Genomic DNA, 20,692 nt, shown 5'->3' with positions numbered 1-20,692 from the left:
TTGTTTTATTTATTTACTTAATTATCTCCATATCAACCTAAAACCAATTTGAAGCAGCTTGTACAAACTATTCAATATAACTAAAGAATAAGCAATGGGTTGGGGCAGACACCTTGCTTCCATCAGTCATCCTAATACCCTGGCATACTTGTGGTAGGGAAATGATCACTTTTAATTGCCTCAAAATTTGCTTGCCAACTGGATTAAGAAGGTAATATGTAAATTTTGATGAACTCTTTCATAATTGTCCATGTTTTTCATAGAATGAATGGTAAATGTCCTATATCATTAAGTATAAACAGCATGTCAACTCTTTGTATTTTATATAATCAAAATATTATCCTTGAATTATAAACACATAGTTGTGATGATACGAAGAATGAATAAAGTTTTTTTCCAATTCAAATTTGTCCTTAGAATCACTTCTGTCTATTTCATATTTCTCTAAAAGAGATGTTTCTTCCTATTCTTTCTAATAATATAAAATTCTTTGACACAGTACAAAAATGTGCCTTTGGCCATATATTATTTTTGTCATAGTGACCATTTAATTTCACTGTAGGAAGTAATCAAGCAGAGGTGATGGTGGGGTGTCCAGGTAGAGATGTTTGTAGGCGAGTAGGTTTGCATCCATAACTTTGGTCCGGTGTTGCCCACCTATAGCAGAGTGTGGTGAAAAAAGTGTGATTTTAAACCCACTCAAAGCCAGGAGAAGAAAACTGACACAAACTCACATTCCTGTCATCAGACTCTGCCCCACTTGGAACTGAATACATGTTTAAAACGAGACATGTTCTTAATCTTTCTTGTTGCTTCCAGTCTTTCAGATCTCAAATTCACTCATTTTACCACCACCAGGTCAATCATATTGAAACCTCACTCTGTGTTGTTTCTTTTCTGAAAATCTTTAACAACTGTCTATTGCCTATAAGACCCGTACAGTCCCCTGCTAGTTTGGGAAGGTGGCTAACTAAGGCATCAGCCATCCGCAACACTTTTCTTCTTTGCCATCCCTACTCTCAAGTCTGAAAAGCAGAAACCTTTTTCTCTGCCTCTCTTTCAGCCGGAAGCTGTGGATTCGTTTTTAGACAATGAGATAAAAGACTAGTAGGGATCCCAAGAAAGACTTTGCTTTTCTGATTAAAAGAAAATATGTGGTGGTTACTACTCTTTCTTTCTATTTTGTGTCCTCAATGTAAATATAATGCCTGGAACTTCTGCATCCATCTTGTGACATTGGGGAGACAAATATAAAGACAAAATGTCCCTAAGGATGGCAGAACAGAGGTATAAAGATCCTGGTCCATGAGAACTCCGTTGAGCTGTTGACACAACCCTCAGATTGCCTGCTTCTAGATTTCTATATTAAGAAAATAATAAATGTCTATATGTTTTCATCAGGTTTTCTGTTTTCTGTCTGTAGATGACATTATTCCTAACTAATACAGCTTGGCATTCAGACACCTACGCTATCTGATTTAAAGCTATCCTTCCATACATATCTACCTTTCCTACTTGATCCCTGTGTTTCAAAAAAAAAATCTTTACTAGTCTCTATTCCCAGAACACTTCCTAGCCTTTCCTGCTTCAGTGACTTAGCTGATGTTATTTCTTCCACTTGGAATTCCTTTTTTTGTATTCTTCCACTAACACCCCCTCCATTCCTTGTCACTAGTCTTGCTATACAGTCTTGGATGTCCAGCTCACTTGTCAGCTTTTCCATGAAAACCTTCCTGATCTTTCTGGAGATGATAGCTCCTTTCTTTAAATTCCAGTGAAAGTTGACCCTGTCTAACAAAGATCATACCAAGCCCAAGAATATAATGACTTATGTACATGTCATCTTCTAACTTGTAATTGTTCACTCACTAAAATTTGACCGATTGTCATTATTTCCCCTGGAGGTGGGGGGGGGGCTTTAAACTTAGGTGTTCAATTTTTTTTTCCTAAATGAGTAGATGAGTGAATAAAGGGAATGGGTTCTCAGTCTCTAAATTATAAAGTAGTTTGTAGCAACAGAATTGAGAAGTGGTGATATAGAGAGGACTCCCTGGATAAAGCCAAAGAGCTGAGTATTCCTCCCCCTGTAGAGGCCATGAGAAGTTCCATCAATTATGGGACAGCCTAAGTGAGGTTTTGGTCAATTGCAAGAAATGAAGCAACTCTTTGGTCACAAGTCCTATTTTGACTGTTGGGTGGTTGTACTTTTCTGCATCATTTTTGTTACATTTAATGAGAATTTGGCACATAATTCTATATATTCTACAAGGAAAACTGGGCCCATAAAATATTCTAATTAAAAATTGTATTCTTTGTGGTTTTATTCACATGTTTTCTTTGTATTATAACCTAATATGCTTGCTTAGAAAAACACATTTCATTGTTTTTGAGTCATTTCTCCATCTTGAGTTTATTAAACTTGAATTAAAAGTATTCTAAAAACAAAGCTCTGTTTTCTACACTGGAACTTGAAAAACTTTTGAAACTAAATAAAGTTAAAATTCAAAACACTAAGCAAATATAAGTTAAAAATGCTAAGGCCTTGCCCATCTCAAATATAGACATTTATTACAGTAACATGGGAGTCATTTTGTCCCTTGGTCTTTTCCAGGTGAGGCTGATAAATGTGATGTTAAATGCCTAATATTAGGTAATGAATTAAGTTACTCGTCCTGCGCCTAGCCCCTTCCCACCCACTTTTAGCAGCAAAGGGTGGCTGAGGATAAACAATTATGTGAGTGAAAATAAATATACTTACACATGTGTATAGACAACATATCCATGGCCTTGAAGAGAAAAGGAGAGAGAGAAAGAGAAAAGCTTTGGGAATAAAATCTTTCCAATATTTGCTTCTCTCTCCCCATCATGTTTCATAAATATGTATTACAGAAGAAACAAAAATGCTTAGCAAATAAGGAAAGCCCGTTAGCACTCCCTAAGGGCTGCTGTCACTACTAGATCTTGATGACAGCCAGCATTCTGAAGAAATATATCTAAATCATGGACTTTTTTAAGTTAAGAAATCCAGAAAAGTCATAGGTCCTGATTACAGATTCTGGCATGAGCTCAGTAATAGTTTTTAGACATAGTGTCCTTTCAGTTGTAAACCCACATATGGGTCCTTTACTGGCCAACTTCAGAGCCAATTTCTTCATGCAAGCCTGGAACTCTTATCTATTCCTTTCAGATCTTTCAACAGTTTTCAAGGAGTCAGCCTTCCTTCTTTCCAGAAAGCAACCACCCATTCTTTCAACTTCATGTCACTAACATTACTCATCACAGAGGAGGAATAGACAGGGGTAATCATATTTTTAAAAATATTTTGGAAACAGTCCAAAGGTTCCAAATTTCTTTCAGAATTTCTAAGTAGTTCCCTAGTCTGTGGCTGTCACTTTTCCCAGACTTTATTGTAAGTTTTTTAACTTTGTTTATTCATTCATTCACTTCTTTATTCACCAAATATTTGTCAAGCACCTACTATGTGGCGGGCACTGTTCTGGACTCTGGGAATACATCAGGAGACACAATCCTAATGGAATTTGCATTCTAATGGGAAGAGATGACTATAAGCAAATGAAAGAAAAAACACGATATACCAGGTAATGATAAGTAATATGAAGAAAATAAGCAAAATTTTGGAAAAAGAGATAGCTGAGTGGGAGGATCGCTACTTGCATTGTTTGGCCAATTAAGGATGCCCTAATAATGGGTACCAAGCAGGAAGTAAGGGGTGCACTATGCAGATACCTGGGAGAAGAGCCTTTTAGGCAGAGCAAACAGGAAGTGCTAAGGTCCTGAATACATTGATGTGCTCAGGGAATGGCTGGAAGCCAGCATGGCTGGAGCAGAATGGGCAAGGTGTGTGGAACTGGAGGAAATGACATTAGATATGAGATGGTTGAGGCCATATCAAGATCTTTCATCCATTTTAAGGGTTCTGACATGTATTCCAAGTGAGATAGGAAGCCATGGAAGAATTTTTAGGAGAGGAGTGATATGATTAGATGTAAGTCTTTAAAGGATTAAGAGGATCACTTTGGCCGTATATTGAGAATGGACTGTAGGGATCAAGTTGAGAAGCAAGTAGACCAGTTAGGAGACTATTACAATAATTCAAATACTAGATGTGTTCTTGTCTTAGAAATTTGTATGTCCAGCCCTGTCTGCATTAGATGTTTAACCAACATGCTCACCTCACAGCCAGCTTCTGGGTTGTAGCATTTCCTCAGAAAAACCATTCATAACCTGCTCAGATCTCACTTCTGTACAGGGACCAGCATCCTTTTAATCTACCTACATTCAATTCAGCTGTGTGATACTATCCTAGGCAAGGAACACATTCAGCATTTTGGCTCTCAAGGGTTCTTCCTCTGGGCTTTAAATGTTTTTGAAGGAGCCTTGCATTTGTATCTTTCTCCTCTTCCCAAGTGTCTTTGATACCTCCACTTTTTATTTTATTTTATTTTATTTTATTTTATTTTTAATTTAAATCCAAATTAGTTAGCATATAGTGCAACAATGATTTCAGGAGTAGATTCCTTAATGCCTCTTACCCATTTAGCCCATCCCCCCTCCCACAACCCCTCCAGTAACCCTCTGTTTGTTCTCCATATTTATGAGTCTCTTCTGTTTTGTCCCCCTCCCTTTTTATATTATTTTTGTTTCCCTTCCCTTATGTTCATCTGTCTTATCTCTTAAAGTCCTCATATAAGTGAAGTCATGTGATATTTGTCTTTCTCTGACTGACTAATTTCACTTAGCATAATACCCTCCAGTTCCACCACGTAGTTGCAAATGGCAAGATTTCATTCTTTTTGATTGTGGAGTAATACTCCATTGTATATATATACCACATCTTCTTATCCATTCATCCACTGATGGACATTTGGGCTCTTTCCATACTTTGGATATTGTTGATAGTGCTGCTATAAACATTGGGGTGCATATTCCCTTTGAAACAGCACACCTGTATCCCTTGGGTGAATACCTAGTAGTACAATTGCTGGGTGGTAGGGTAGTTCTATTTTTAGTTTTTTGAGGAACCTCCATACTGTTTTCCAGAGTGGCTGCACTAGCTTGTATTCCCACCAACAATGCAAAAGAGATCCTCTTTCTCCGCATCCTTGCCAACATCTGTTGTTGCCTGAGTTGTTAATGTTAGCCATTCTGACAGGTGTAAGGTGGTATCTCATTGTGGTTTTGATTTGTATTTCCCTGATGATGAGTGATGTTGAGCATTTTTTCATGTGTTGGTTGGCCATCTGGATGTCTTCCTTGGAGAAGTGTCTATTCATGTCTTTTGCCCATTTCTTCACTGGATTAGTTGTGTTTTGGGTGTTGAGTTTGATAAGTTCTTTATAGATTTTGGATACTAACCCTTTATCTGATATGTCATTTGCAAATATCTTCTCCCATTCTGTCGGTTGCCTTTTAGTTTTGCTGATTGTTTCCTTTGCTGTGCAGAAGCTTTTATTTTGATGAGGTCCCGGTAGTTCATTTTTGCTTTTGTTTCCCTTGCCTCCGGAGACATGTTGAGTAAGAAGTTGCTGCGGGCAAGATCAAAGAGGTTTTTGCCTGCTTTCTCCTTGAGGATTTTGATGGCTTCCTGTCTTACATTGAGGTCTTTCATCCATTTTGAGTTTATTTTTGTGTATGGTGTAAGAAAGTGGTCCAGGTTCATTCTTCTGCATGTCGCTGTCCAGTTTTCCCAGCACCACTTGCTGAAGAGACTCTTTATTCCATTGGATATTCTTTCCTGCGTTGTCAAAGATTAGTTGGCCATAGTTTTGATACCTCTTCCATCCTTTGGTCCATTTTTTTTTTCTTTTTAGTACTCTTGGTCTTACCCAAAGCACATTCAGCATATATATGTTACTGTATGCAGGATCAGACTTTAGTTGGAGCTCATCTCTTTACTGTTCTCAGTGGTGCCTGAAATGAGTCTTTTTGTAGCTGATGTGTGAAGTGCAGCAAATGCTCATCATAGGAGCACCAGTGCCTCATTCTTTAGCATTAGCAGAATTTGTCCTGCTTCCTCTACCCCTCAGACTTCCTACAAAGTTCCTATTTCCAGTCTGAGAGATGCCTCTGGTCCAGACCTCATTTTAGGAGCAGTAATGATTGACAGGCCCTGAGCCTTCATTCCTTGTTTCAGTTCTGACCACCTTCTCTCATTACCTATGCCAGAGGTTGCTGGCAACCCACCAGCCATATCAGCTCACAGATGTGTTTCATTTGGCTCCTACAGTGCTGTTTAAAAATTTTGAATAATTGCCAACCCTTAGAAATGATGAGACTTATATAAAAACCTGAATTTTTCATTTCTCTTGAAAAACTGGAAGGTTCGGCTAAAGTAGGTACGTACACTCACATAGCAACAGTAAACTGGGGTTGAGTCGCAGCTGCATCATTTGATGAGGGAGTTCCCCACCCAGCCCAGCCCTTTTCACTGGTCACATTCCCTGCTTGCTGGTCCCTCTAGATATTTGAGTGCAAAGCCTCTTGTTCTCCCATATCCCACTAACCTTTCCAAAAATTATTCTAGAGGTCTCCAGTGCCCTTGAAGAATTTTTAAGGATGAGAGTAATCATTTAAAATTATACCTTGAAATAAAATTAACAACACCTTTCAACATAGAAAAGAATAAGAGATAGAACTTTCACATGGGAAAGTGGCCAGCTTCTTGTAGCTTCTCAAAATAAAAATCTAAATTGACACCTGGCTAGTTGTCCCGTTTAATGCAATCTGTATAACCACTGGACATACACCTTGACCTTCCCCTTGCCCTAGCCCTTCCCCACCCCATTCAAGCAAAGTCTCCTGAAATAGGATTTATAGAAAGACCAACAGCGCAATGCAACTGTAAACAGATATACTGGTACTGGATTTGCCATTGCTACTTCTGACCTAATGCCAAAGTTTTTATTACCCCTTGATCCATTTTCAGGTGTCTGGATGGTGAAGGCGGAATTCTCCAGTATCCTATCCGAGTTACTGGGCAGGATCAACTCAAAAGATTTTATTTCTTCCAGTCACTGCCTTCAGCCATGCTTCATTCGTTTTCAATTTCTTGTCACTTAATACCATCTGGGATAGGTCCCATAAATTTCCAGTCACTTTGAGCCATTAAAACTCAGTTATTTTAAAGTATCAATCTCAAATTTGATTTAAATCCCTTCCCTTCTTTGTGATCTTTCTTGTGTGGTCCATATATGAGTCCTTCAGAGGAGATTCAGCCTGAAGTCCACCGCTTCTACCTCCCATTTGTTTATACCACCACTCTACAGGTTTTTGTTTTTGGAGGCCCCTTGCCAGGAGGTCACCACCGTGAGCACAGTAAGATGCCTAAAGCTGCTACTTTATGCAGTACCCACTTGACCCTCAGTCAAATCGCTCATCTTTGCCACCAAACAATAGTAGAAGAAACTGCTCTCTCTCTCCCTCTTGCTCTTTCTCTTTAGATGCTTTCTTCCCACTCAGATAAGCACAAGGAGAATTCAGCCAGTTCACTGCCTAAGCAGACATGTCACCAGGGCATCCAACCATTTGGCCCCATGCTCTGAGCTGTTTTTTTGGAGCCTCCTGGTCTTTTGCCTTGGTGACAGGAGCACCCTTCTCTTCTCTTTGGTGAAGGAGGAGTGATCATCTCTCATCGAAACCCTATAGTTTCCCTGAGTGCAAGGAATCCATTGACTCTCAGCCTTTCCTCTGCCCATCAGACTGGAGGAGGGAGGCAGTCATATGCGGGAGGGTCAGTTCTGCAGACTCTTTGTAAGTCCCGAGGGAGGTGTCTGGCTGCTCTCTTCAGAATGCAGGGACTTCATGATTTCATATGTGTTGTTCTTTGTTCTGAGACTTGCTGCCAAGTTAGGGAAAGCCTGCTTAATATCCTGCTACACAGTGTTGTATTTGAGCTGGCTGAACCAGCTAGGGCACCTCCAGTTATGAATGACAGAGAAGCTGACTCCAAATGGCTCTGCCAGTAGGAAGTGTATTGTCTCACATAACTAAAAATGTCAAGTGGAAAGACCTGGCTTCAGGCCTTATTGATTCCTGACCTCAGTGGTATCCTCAGCGTCCCTATCTCTACTCTGTTTTCTCTGGGTAATAAATGGTAGGTGGAAGAGTCTTAGGGATCTTATAGAGACCCACTGAAGGCTTACACCATTACACACCCCCAGAGGAGAGTCTGCTTGCCCAGTTGCTCAAATAAAAATCCTGAAATGTGGTTTGGGTCGTGTGCCCATCCTTGACCTAGTAACAGTGTTCAGAGATGGCTGATGATACTTTGAGAGCCAGTTAAAATTTGGAAATAACTTTCCTTCATCTCTCCCACTTCCTATGATATCCATCAAAGGAGACTATAGATTTCCCAGATCCACCCTTGTCCAAACATAATCTGAGAACACTAGATATACTCTAGGACCTGAGTGCAAGGTGTAAGCCTGGCAACATCATGGAGTTATTGCTGGGTTTCAGAGAGACGTGAAGAATAGTGGTTAAAAGTTTAGGGGCTGGGAATATGACAGACCTGCATCCAAATCTCAGGCCTATTAGAGCAAGCAAATCTTGGGGAAGTACTTAATTTCTTTTCAACTCAGTTTTCTCAGCTATTAAGTGGGAGTATTGATAATACCCAAGTTATTGGGTTGCTAAGAGGATAAAATAAACGTGCATGGTACAAATATTATTGTATAACGACTGACATGATTAGGTGCTCAGTAAATATAATTTGTATTGCTAAGTACTTCCTCTTTTGTAGATAGAGGCCTCCACTATGGAAAAACATGCTAAATTATGAAAGTTCTCGGCAGTTACTAGAAAGGACCAATTTGAAACTGTTATCCCAGAGAGTATACAGATTTTTCTGCCAATTCTCATGTTATTCTTTGCACATAGCAGGTGGAGGGCTCAGCGTTAAAGATGAAGGTGGAACAGACCTAAGCACATAAAATGTCTTAACTATTGAGTGTGTGTGTGTACTAGGAAGTTCATGCTAGGATTGAACTAGCAGAGAATTACTGGTCATTTCCAAAGAGCAACATAGGATATGTTGGAAGATCTGCCAATCCTAATTCATCTATGAATTTAGCAATATTCCCAAAGCGGTGCTAAGGCCTTCTACTCTTAGTTTTTTTCCCCACAAAAAGGGGAAATTCAGGCATTTTTGTTGTCACTTAAAGCAAGCAATCTTGCCAAATTTCACTTTTGAAGCAAATTATAAAAATATTGATAGCATGAATTCATATTTCTAAAATGCATTTTAATATTTTTTAAAAAAATTAATACTGGACTTTAACATGAAAGATTTCTTTTTTCTATCTACTAGGAATTGCACCTTTCTGAAACTTAAAATGTTATTTTCTTGAGAGACGGTGACAGTGAAGGCGAGCTTCCCAAGTATACTGTGTGAATTATGTTGAAATATTTTGTGTAACTACATAAATATAAAATATAACAATGGCCCATTATTTCAAACTGGCCTTCCATTTATTCTGAGAATAAGATAGCAATTGGTGCCCTCTTGTGGAAGTGATTATTTTAGGTGTTGGAAAGGAAAATCTATATACTATTGTGTTATACCTATCCTAGATGTGTTTTTTCCCCAGGCACTTTTGATTACTTGAAATTAATATGTACTTTTGTTTATCTCTGACGTTCAGGAAATGCTTTTAACATGTAGCATAATTATGGTCTTTGCAGATTTACACTGTAAGACTATTTTTTCTTGAGTAGATCTTGATCTGTCATCTAATTCACCTGGTCTAAGAGCTTTAATCAGAGCTCCTTTATGTACATTTACACTTTACCTCAAAAAGATGAACCAAATAAGTGTATGAAAATACAAATGAATATGTTTTTCATAGTCTTTAACCCTGTTGTGTCTCCATCAGTCTTTTTCCCTCTAGCATCTGCCCTGCCAAAGTTTCTCTTGATGGTTTTCCTCCAACGATAGCTGGGGTAGCTGACCCAGCTACTGAACAAGTTCTGATCAAGTGGGAAAGCCTCTGCAAACTTCATAGCCATGGCCACCTCCATCTCCTTAGTGGGTGGTCATCCTTGACGTAAGTCATCATACAAAGGAGAACAGTTAGACTGACCCAAGAATTAAAGTGATTCCTGAGCTATAGGATTCTCTGGTATTCAAGGAGTAGCTGGCCAACTGCTGAGTAGACATATGGCAGAAAGCATTCAAGCTTAATTATTTGAACTCAGTGATCTTCATGGTCTCTTTCAACTCTAAAGATTCTACAGCTCTTCTTTTTAACCTGATGGCCACCCCCACTGAATGAACTAACCACTTCAGTGGCTCTTCTTTAGTCTCAAGGTGGCTATATAGATTTGAACCTACTCCTCACAGCATTGGTCTGTACATTCCTGTGGAATTGCTCTATCAAGTAAACCCTCAGAACCTTTAAAGGACCAATTAAAGTGTACGTTAATCAGGGAACCAGACCATAATAGAGATATGAAACCTTTTCCCCATTAGTTTTAAACAGTTATAATCAAGGAGTGTATAAATTACCTCTAGCAGGAAATCTTAAGGCATAATTATAGGTGGGATGCTGATTCAGATAGGAAAACAGGCAATGTAGAAAGTACAGGTGCATATATTCAAAGGAAATGAAGCATCCTGGGGTAAAGGTCAATGTGTGGGCTTTTGTGCTTTGGGGCACAAAAAACCCAGGTACCAACTCTAGCTCTGTTACTTATTAGACAAATGATACTAGGTAAATGTCTGAGCTTCCTTCATCTGTAAAATAACGAGTATACTGACATCGAAGGCTTGTGGTAAGAATTAGATGACATAAAAAATGCAAAGCACAGAGAGTGGTATTTAGCACATAGAAGACTCTTGCAAAATGCTATCTATTTTTATTTTTGAAAAATTTTCGATATTCTTTTATTTGTTTTGAGAGAGAGAGAGAGAGTACAGCAGGGGAGGAGCAGAGCAAGAGGGAGAGAGAGAGAGAGAGAGAGAGAGAGAGAGAGAGAGAGAGAGAGAGAGAATCCCAAGCAGGCTCCATGCTACCAGCGCAGAGTCTGACTCGGGGCTTGAACTCATGAACCACAAGATTGTGACCTGAGCTGAAGTCCAGAGTTGGACACTTAACTGACTGAGCCATCCAGGCACCCCTAGCTATTCTTATTAAGGGGCAGAAATAACATAAAAGGTGAAGTCATGGCCAGAAAGGGCCCTGGATGTTTAAGGCTTAATAGGCATGGAGAAAAATCACTAACCGTTTCCTGTATATAACTAAATTGTGTTCATTGAAGATCTCTGATAGGCTTACCTTATAAATCAGCAGACTATGTCTCCGTCTTCCCAAATACTTTATCTTTGATTATTGACTGGGGCACATTTTAATCTCTTAGCCTTTGGATTCACACAGTGTAAGCACTCTTAGCTGACTCAGAACTATATATCTATATGAGCAGAACACTGTAATTTGTACCTTGCTGGGCTTTTTATTAGGACATTTCTGAAACCTGAGAGCTAAACCTTTTAGGAAACAACAGCTTTAGGTCCCCAGAGTGAAAGATCTATGTAGAAGTTCGATAGATGAGTCCTGACTCTTCGTTAGTTCAAAATCCAAACTATAAGATTGGTCAGCTTTATAAATTGGGTGATTACAATGTATTCAATAGAGGATAATTTCAGAAGGCTTAGTAGCATTCAAAGGATGCATAACTGGAGACAAATTCTATTGGGAGGATGGTATTTGTAATTATTAGCTAAAATGGTGCCATCATGTGGCAAGAGCAAAAATAGCATGCACTCAGCCAATTCTGAAAGTAACAATTTTTGATTGACTTAATTAATTGATTTTGATAATTGGATTAATTGATCTTAATTTCAGTTTAAAATAATGATATTTTAAATATTATACTTTGATACAAATGAAAACTTTATTATTGTTTTTTAGTTGGATGACTTTAAATACACATAATTCAAATGTGCATAAAATATAAAAGCCTTTTAATTTAATTTCTGTGATCTGAACCTAATGTAGACAACAAATGATAACATTGACTTTGAAGCTAAATGAAGCATGAATAAGTCTGGCTTTGGATAATGTTAAATAAATATTAGATTGCTTTGCTTTGCTTAAAATTCTACTAAATAATTCAATTGATTCCCTGAGTAAGAATAAATATATAGTCTGCTAAGAGAATTGACCAGCATTAAAAATATAAAGGCAAGGTTTTGTGGTCGGCATGGCAGGCTGACTGCATAAAGTTGACAGCATTTCAAATGGATACATTCTCAAAGAGTAAGAGAGAGAGACAGAGAATGAATGAGGTATTAGTGAATACCTGGAAGAAAAAGAGCAGGTGGAAGACTGGTAGCAAATGGGGCAGAATAGAAGGAGTTGTAACAGGCTAGAATATCTAAGACGGATAAAGCTGAGGAAGTTTAGATTAGGCCTCAGAAACCTGGAGCGGAAGAAAAAACCCAATGGTGTGTGGAAACGAGAACACAGAGCAAAAACAAGATTTTCAAATTAAAGTCTATACGTAGAAAAGTTGACCCCTAAGTTCCTAGTCACCACCCTCTCTGTATGCACAGAACTCCGGGCCGCCAGACACTTACGCCCCCAGAAACAAATTGGTATGTATCCTTCCGGCTTCTATTACAAAATGCTATGGAAGAAGCCTCTTCTGGCTAAGATTAGTAATATGGGCAATATTTACCCTTCCAATTGAAACAGCTAAAAAAGGTAGACAATATATATGAAAGAACAATTTTCAGGATATGGAAAAAACCTTAAAAACAGAGGGAGCGAAAGGCACAGTAGGTATGGATAAACAAAGGTAAAGTAACAGAAGATACAATAAAAACTAGAATGCCATGGAGAAAGGGTTTCAAAATACCAAAACAAAACAAAACAAAACCCCAACCTCGAATTATGCAGTTGTTGGATATAGTGTTCTGTGTGTCAGTGAGATCAAATTGATTAATTGTTGTATCCAAATCTTCTCTATTCCTACTGATTTTTTTCTGCTTGTTTGTGTGTCAGTTGGTAGACATGTGTTGATAGACGTGTGTTAAAAATCCCCAACTATGATTGTGGATTTATCTACCTTTGCTTTAGTTCTGTCAATATTAGCTTTATGTATTTTAAAGCCATGTTATATGGCATATTACAATTTAGGATTGTGATACCTTCCTCTTCAGTTGAACTTTTAATTATGATGTAATATCCTTCTTTATCTCTTACACTTCTTACTTTAAAATCTGTTTTTTCCTGGGGCGCCTGGGTTTCAGCTCAGGTCCTGATCTTACGGTTGTGGGTTCGAACCCCGCATGGGGCTCTGCTCTGACAGTGCAGAGCCTGCTTGGGATTCTCTCTTTCTCTACCTCCCTCTCTGCCCTTCCCCTGCTCTCTTTCTCTCTCTCTTTTTCAAAATAAGTAAATAAACTTAGCAAAAATCTATTTGGTTTTTTGTGAATATAGTCACACTAGCTTTCTTCTGGTTAGTGTTTACACACCATACCTTTTTTGTTCTTTTTTTTTTTTTTTTTTTTCTGATCTGCCTGCTCTCTTCTTGGGGTCTATTTCCCTGAACCAAGGTTTGGAAAGTATCTTCAAGGAGAAAGCTGGAATGAAGGTGAAGCTTACCACATGTGCTTCCCTTCCCTCAATGACCTTAGCTCTTGCAATTCAGTGCTTGCAGACAGTTGTTTACTATATCTTTCTAGAGTTTAGATTTTTGTGAGAAGGTAAGCCTGAATCCAGCTACTCCATCGTGACCAGAATTGGAATTGTCCCATCTACTATGTAGCATCCAACATTTTTCTTTTGCTGTCTTTCTTATTTTCTTTTTCCCTTGTGGGTTTATGCCCCCCCCCTTTTTTTCTTCCTTTTACCATAATTTTTCAAGGAAGAAGACTTGTTCGTACAATATTCAACCTGCCAGGTTTAACAAGAAACTCTTGCCTATGTTAGACTGAAGTTTTACCTGAAATTGGATCCTTGCACACTTGCTTGCCATCCTTCCCATCCCCCATTTTCCCTTACTTCTTAACCAATAGTTTCCTAAGATCATTTCCTTAATAAAGACATGAATCCTCATTTCAGCTTGTGCTTCTGGGGAACCAGGCCTAAGGTATTTTATTATATGGTAATATTTACCTCATCAATTAAAATGTATTTATATTTTATGACCATAGAGTTTCCATGATTATTTAAGCTTGGTTATATATTAAAGTGGATTCAAAGTTTGCCACCAATCTTTTTTCACAATGGCTTTCATTTTATTTCTTCTTTGATTAGATTTTATTTGGAAGAAGGTTTTATAATATGGTACTATGTATAATATATTTCTCCAATTCTTTCATTTTTACCTGTTGTCTTTACCGTTGAATGACAATATGTCTGAATGTGAAAGATTTTAGGCTCAGTTCTTTCCTTTAGCAGCGGTCCATGTCTTCTGACACTAAATGTTACTGTGGAGAAATCAAAAGGTAGTTCAATCTTCTTCCGCTTCTAAGTAACTTAAAAAAAAAAAAAATTCTTTTTGAATACCTGAAGAAATTGTATCCTTAAAACTCAGTAAAAACAAGAAACTATTTTATTGTCCATTATGATGTTTCAGAATTTTATTAAAATACACTGCGCCCTTAGAATCTGTAGCACAAATTCCTCCTTTATTTGGGAAAATTATCTTCTATTATGATTTAGAATTCATGTCATGTTCCTTTTGTTTAGATTTCTCATTCAGGAAACACAGCTTGTCTTTATGTTCTGTGGTCTCTATACCTACCTTATATTTATTATGTTCGCTGTAATTGTTTAACCTCCTCTTTTTCTCTGTGTTCCTTATGATATGTAATATTCTCCAGAGTTTTCTCTAGACCTACAGTTCAATAAATAGCTACTAGCCATATGTGGCTATTTAAATTTAAATTAACTGATAATATTTTAATGTAAAATTCAGTTCCTTGATTGCACTAACCACGTTTTATTTAAGTGTTCAGTAGTCACTGTGGCTACTGTATTGGATAGCACAATTATAAATCATTCCAATCATTGCAGAAAATTCTACTGGACAGTGCTATTCTATACCAATATTTGAGTCTCTGCTGCTTGTTGTATTTATCCTCTTTCTTATATATTTATTGCTTTGTTCTGTACTGGTCACATGTTAGTCTTCATTATTTCCATATAACCTTTATATATATATATATATATATATATATATATGTGTATATATATATGTATATATATATATATATTTTTGAGAGTGAGCACATGCATGCAGGTGGGGGAGGGGCAGAGGGAAAGGGAGCTAGAGAATCTTAAGCAGGCTTCATGTGCAGCACAGAGTGCCACGTAGGGCTCAATTTCACAATTTTGAGATCGTGATTCTGATATCATGACCTGAGCCAAAATCAGGAGTCAGTCGCTTAACTGACTGAGCCACCCAGGTGCCCCTCTATTTTGTATTTTTAACTTATCCTTGAAGTCTTACAGAAATGTGTGTCCTGGTAAATTCTCTCATAGGGTAAAGTACTCTGGGAGATTTTCCCTTTGCAAGGGGTTTGCTTTCTACTATATTTTTTCATCCATCATTTGCATGCTACATTTTTTCATATTTTAATGTTTGCTGAAATATATTTTCCCTTGTTTTTTATACTTTGTTTTCTGTTTCTCATTTTACTGATACTTAATGTGAAAAGATTTGTCTAAACGTATTTATGCTGATTACAATGAGGCTGAATTCTCCTTTACCCCACCTCTATCTTTTCCCCTCATTTTATGAACAATAATGCAAGGGTCAGCAAATTAGGCCTGTGCTACAAATTGGCTCATCTCCTAATTTTGTAAATAATTTTATTAAAGCAGAGCCACACTCCTTCATCTATTAGTGTCACTGGCTGCTTTCCTGGTGCAATAGCAGAGTGGGGTAGCTGTGTGACAGAGATCACATGGCTTGGGTGGGTTGTCTAAATATTTACTATCTGACCCTTTACAGAAAGGGTTTGCTGACCCCTAAGGTACAGAGAAAGAAATATCAATAGCCTGAGGGTAAGGGGTGGAGTGAGTAAAGAGATTTTTCTCAGCTAGGCCTGTATGCATGCAGCCCCTACTGATAAAAACCAGGCTCTGAGTTTTTAAGAGTCTCTTATGTTTTGGCTCCCTCCCTCTCTAACCATTTTTTTTTTCTTTCCCTCCCCATGGTCTTCTGTTAAGTTTCTCAGGATCCACATAAGACTGAAAACATATGGTATCTGTCTTTCTCTGTATGACTTATTTCACTTAGCATAACATCCACGTTCCATCCACGTTGCTACAAAAGGCCATATTTCATTGTTCTCATTGCCACGTAGTATTCCATTGTGTATATAAACCACAATTTCTTTATCCATTCATCAGTTAAAAACTGAGAACAAACTGAGGGTTGATGGGGGTGGGAGGGAGGGGAGGGTGGGTGACAGATATTGAGGAGGGCACCGGTTGGGATGAGCACTGGGTGTTGTATGGAAACCAATTTGACAATAGATTTCATATTAAAATAATAATAATAATAATAAAAACATTAAAAAAAAAAACAAACCAGGCTCTGTTCTCTCTTGCAGTTTTATTAAAGGTCTTCATCTGGGTTAACTTCATAATGCCCAGGATATCCCTTTACATCCAGGGATGAAGTTGGGCTTCAGATCCTCCTCAACTTCTAGTTGGATTTGGGCATCTGGAACTTGTGCCACTTTTAAGGAGAGGCATCCCCACTTGTGGTTTTACCTTGTATTCAGGCAGTGGTTTCTACTTTCAAATTGCTCACAGGTGTGTGATAGGTGAGGTTGGCTCTCTTCTTGAACACCTTTAAGACAAGGGTTCTGGGCTCAGCCTCTTCCTGATCCTGCAACTGCCTCAGATCAGTATATATACATATTTTAATGTCTGAAGGGATGGGTTTCCTATTTTTATAAAGATTTTTGATTCACCGACTCCCCTTTGGTAAGATTTTTCAAATTATTGCTTTCCTCAGTTGTCCCTCTTAAAGAGTATTAAGAAAGTGAGTATTAGGAGCTCTCTAGAGCCTACACCAGGCTCCTTAAAAGAGCCTTGTATTTTTCATTGGCTAACAACCCCTGTGTGGTGTCTCTATTTTTTTTTTTTTTTAACTATTTGTTGTGCATATCTTAGATTATGCAGAAATGACATTTGGAGATCTGGTTTTGGTTTTCCTCTGCCATCTAAAACTGACAGATTGGATTGTATATTGGTTTTAGAATATGTTCAGTGAAAAGCTGACCATTTGCAAAAAGCTCTTTTGTATTTACTTTCCACATATAATGTGAAGGATTTGCAAGTGGAATACCTAACCACAAGGGGGTGTGATTTTTTGACTTTCATTTCTTTGAATAAACTAACACCGTGTATATATATAGTGTATGGCTGGGTTTTATGTTTTCACTGAAAACAACCAGTGACTATAATTACACAGAAGAGTGTGATATGTTGTGAATAATTTCATTCAATTGCAAAACTGCATCAACAATATTTTGTATACCTACAAGGTGCAAGGTACCCATTAGTTGGGCAACCTGTTAAAACAAGTATCTCCAGATGACTTTATGTGGAACTAGGCTTTCAAAAAATAACTACCGCATTATTAATTTTAAAAAAAAGTTTATTTATTTTGAGAGCGAGCGAGCGAGCAGGGGAGATGCAGAGAGAGGATGAGAGAATCCCAAGCAGGCTCTGTGCTAGCAGTGCAGAGCCCAATGAGGTGCTTGAAGCCATGAACAGTGATATCATGACCTGAGCTCAAACCAAGAGAAACCAAGAGTTGGACGCTTAACCCACTGAGCCACCCAGGTGCCCCTGCATGGTCCGTTTTTATTTTTTTTTAATTTTTTAAAATGTTTATTTAGTTTTGAGAGAGAGACACACAGCGTGAGCAAGGGCAGAGAATGAGAGAGAGAGAGAGAGAGAGAGAGAGAGAGAGAGAGAGAGAGAAACCGAAGCTATTAGCACAGAGCCCACCACGGGGCTCAAACTCATGAACTGTGAGATCATGACCCAAGCGGAAGTCAGATGCTTAGCCGACTGAGCCACCAGCTGCCCCCGTTTGTTTTTAAATGAGAAGTTCAAATACCACCAAAAATATATTAAAGTTATTAGTCAAGTGTCTACAGATCTCAAACCACACAGCTGAAACTTCCTCAGATATTTTCACTTTTCACAAGTTTCATGCATATGGACTCAGACCTGAAAATCTATTCCATTTTTTTAACATAGTATATGAATATAGTATTCAACTTGTTTAAAGTCACTGAAGCAAGTAGCATTTCATGAGGAGTTCCTGATAATGGGGTAAAATACATGACCAGATACCTAGGACTAGATACTATTTAATAGCTGAAAATTATGACAGAAAATATTTGGGAAAAATAAGTAATTTATTATCTCACATAATTAAAAAGTCCATGGATAAGGCTTCATTGGTTTCCTTTTTAGACTTATTTGTGCTCAGCCTCCTCAAAATGGCTCTGAGCAGATGCAGAATCATATCTTTAAGTGTGTGTACGGGGCACCTGGGTGGCTCAGCCGGTTAAGCATCCAACTTCAGCTCAGGTCATGATCTCACCGCCCATGAGTTCGAGCCCCTCACCGGGCCCTGTGCTGACAGCTCAGAGCCTGGAGCCTGCCTCGGATTCTGTGTCTCCCTCTCTCTCTGACCCTCCCCCATTCATGCTCTGTCTCTCTCTGTCTCAAAAATAAATAAACGTTAAAAAAAATCTTTTTTTAAAAGGTGTGTGTATGTGTCTTTGTGTGTAGCTTTCCACTGAAAGTAAAAATCCAAACTGGTCTTCGGGATCTCCAAGGATCTGTATGTCCAGGTTCCATTTATTCCCTTCAAAATCATCTCACCAGGCTCTCTCTCTCTCTTATTCATTCATTCATTCATTCATTCATTCATTCATTCATTCACATTTGATTCATTCATTCATTTAACTTTCAGCCACATTGGCCTCTCTGATTATTCAAACATGCCGAGTCCTTTCCTACCCAAAGCCAGGTTGCCTCATTTCCCAGCACTGCACAAGGCTGGCTCCTCTCATCCTTCAGGTCTCAGCTTAGGTCAGGTGATGTTCATTCCCCTCTGACCCTAACAAACCTGCTCCTTGTAAGGGTTCATCACAAACTGTCCTTACTTGTTTTTTTTTACATTTAGTGTCTTCCTAACTAGGATGTAGGCTCCATGAGGCAAAGACCTTAATTTTATCGTTCACAGTTGTGTCCCTGGTGCTTAAATAACAATAAGCATTCAATAAATATTTATAGAATAAACAAATTACTTCTAAAAATCAAGCAACATAGAAACTTACAAAGAAGAAAGCAGAAGTATTTTTTAATCCATCCATAATTCCGCTACCTGGATACAGTAACTATTATCACTTGGTGAATGTTATTCCATCCCTTTTCTCTGAGCATTAAAGTTCCATAGATATAATCGTTAAATGCAATAGTACTATGTACTATTTTTCTTTATTAGGTTTTAATTTTTACTTGAATTTAACAACAAAATTACTGAGGTGAAACTGAAGGAATTACAAACCATCAGATCATTATTTATTCACAAGATACAACTCCCCCTAAAAGATCCTTCTAAAATTCAGAAACAAGATTATGAAAAATATTCAGAGTCTTGAATCGATATTTTGTAACTACATTCCAATTTTGGGCAGTTTTATATAACTTTTTTTTTTATTATGTCAATGTTATTTACATTTTATTCCATAACCATAATATCTCACAATTGACCTCTTTGTTTAATAACAATTTTAAAAAAATGTTTATTTTTGAGAGACAGAGCACCAGCAGGGGAGGAGCAGAGAGAGAGGGAGACACAGAATCTGAAGCAGGCTCCAGGCTCTGAGCTGTCAGCACAGAGCCCGATGCAGGCAGGGCTCCAACTCACAAACCCCGAGATCATGACTTGATCCGAAGTCAACTGATCGGTCAACTGAGTCACCCAGGCGCCCCTATTTAATAAAAATTTAAGTGGATTAAAATCTCATCTTCAATTGCTTTGTTTTTACTGTTAACTTCTTTAATACTGAGTTTTTAGTTTCATTCTTTTGATTGACTGGATTTCTGCCTGACTATAAGGATGGCTCTTGAATATTGTAGTTTTTGAGTTTTTGCAGATTTAGGAGTATTAGGCTGTGGCCTTTTACAACACCCACGTGGCTCTATGCACCATTTTGGGTCATGCTTTTATTCTCAGCCTCTTTTAGATATTGCACCATCCTCTGGCATTAGATTTCACAGAGAAGTCTAAGGCCCTTGTCGTCATTCCCCTGTTTTCTGGGTTAGCAACTTTACAGGAATATATGTTGGTGTTAGTTCTTGTCAATTTGTCCTGCTGTGGACTACCACCTGGTATCTCCAGCCTCATTTTCAATACTTCCTTGCAGGGGGCTTGCCCACCTTGCCAACTGTTTGTCCTTCTATGACCTCATGATGCTGCTCTATATCCCTCTGACTTGGCACAGGTTAATGAAATTCCCTCATCCCTACCCTTACTCTGCCATTCTCTGCTACTTATTCTAGTTGATTTAGCTCAAGCATGCTTTCTCGTGAAGATTTCTAGACTACATTTCTCAGGTTACCAGCCACCTTCCCCTTTCCACCCCCATGAAATGTTACATGTACCCCTGGCATTACTTTTGGTA

The sequence above is a fragment of the Panthera onca genome, chromosome A1 (genome assembly GCF_046562875.1).
Source record: "Panthera onca isolate mPanOnc1 chromosome A1, mPanOnc1 haplotype 2, whole genome shotgun sequence".
NCBI classification, from domain to species: Eukaryota; Metazoa; Chordata; class Mammalia; order Carnivora; family Felidae; genus Panthera; species Panthera onca.
The sequence above is the reverse complement of the archived record's forward strand: the minus strand, read 5'-3'. Positions refer to the sequence as shown.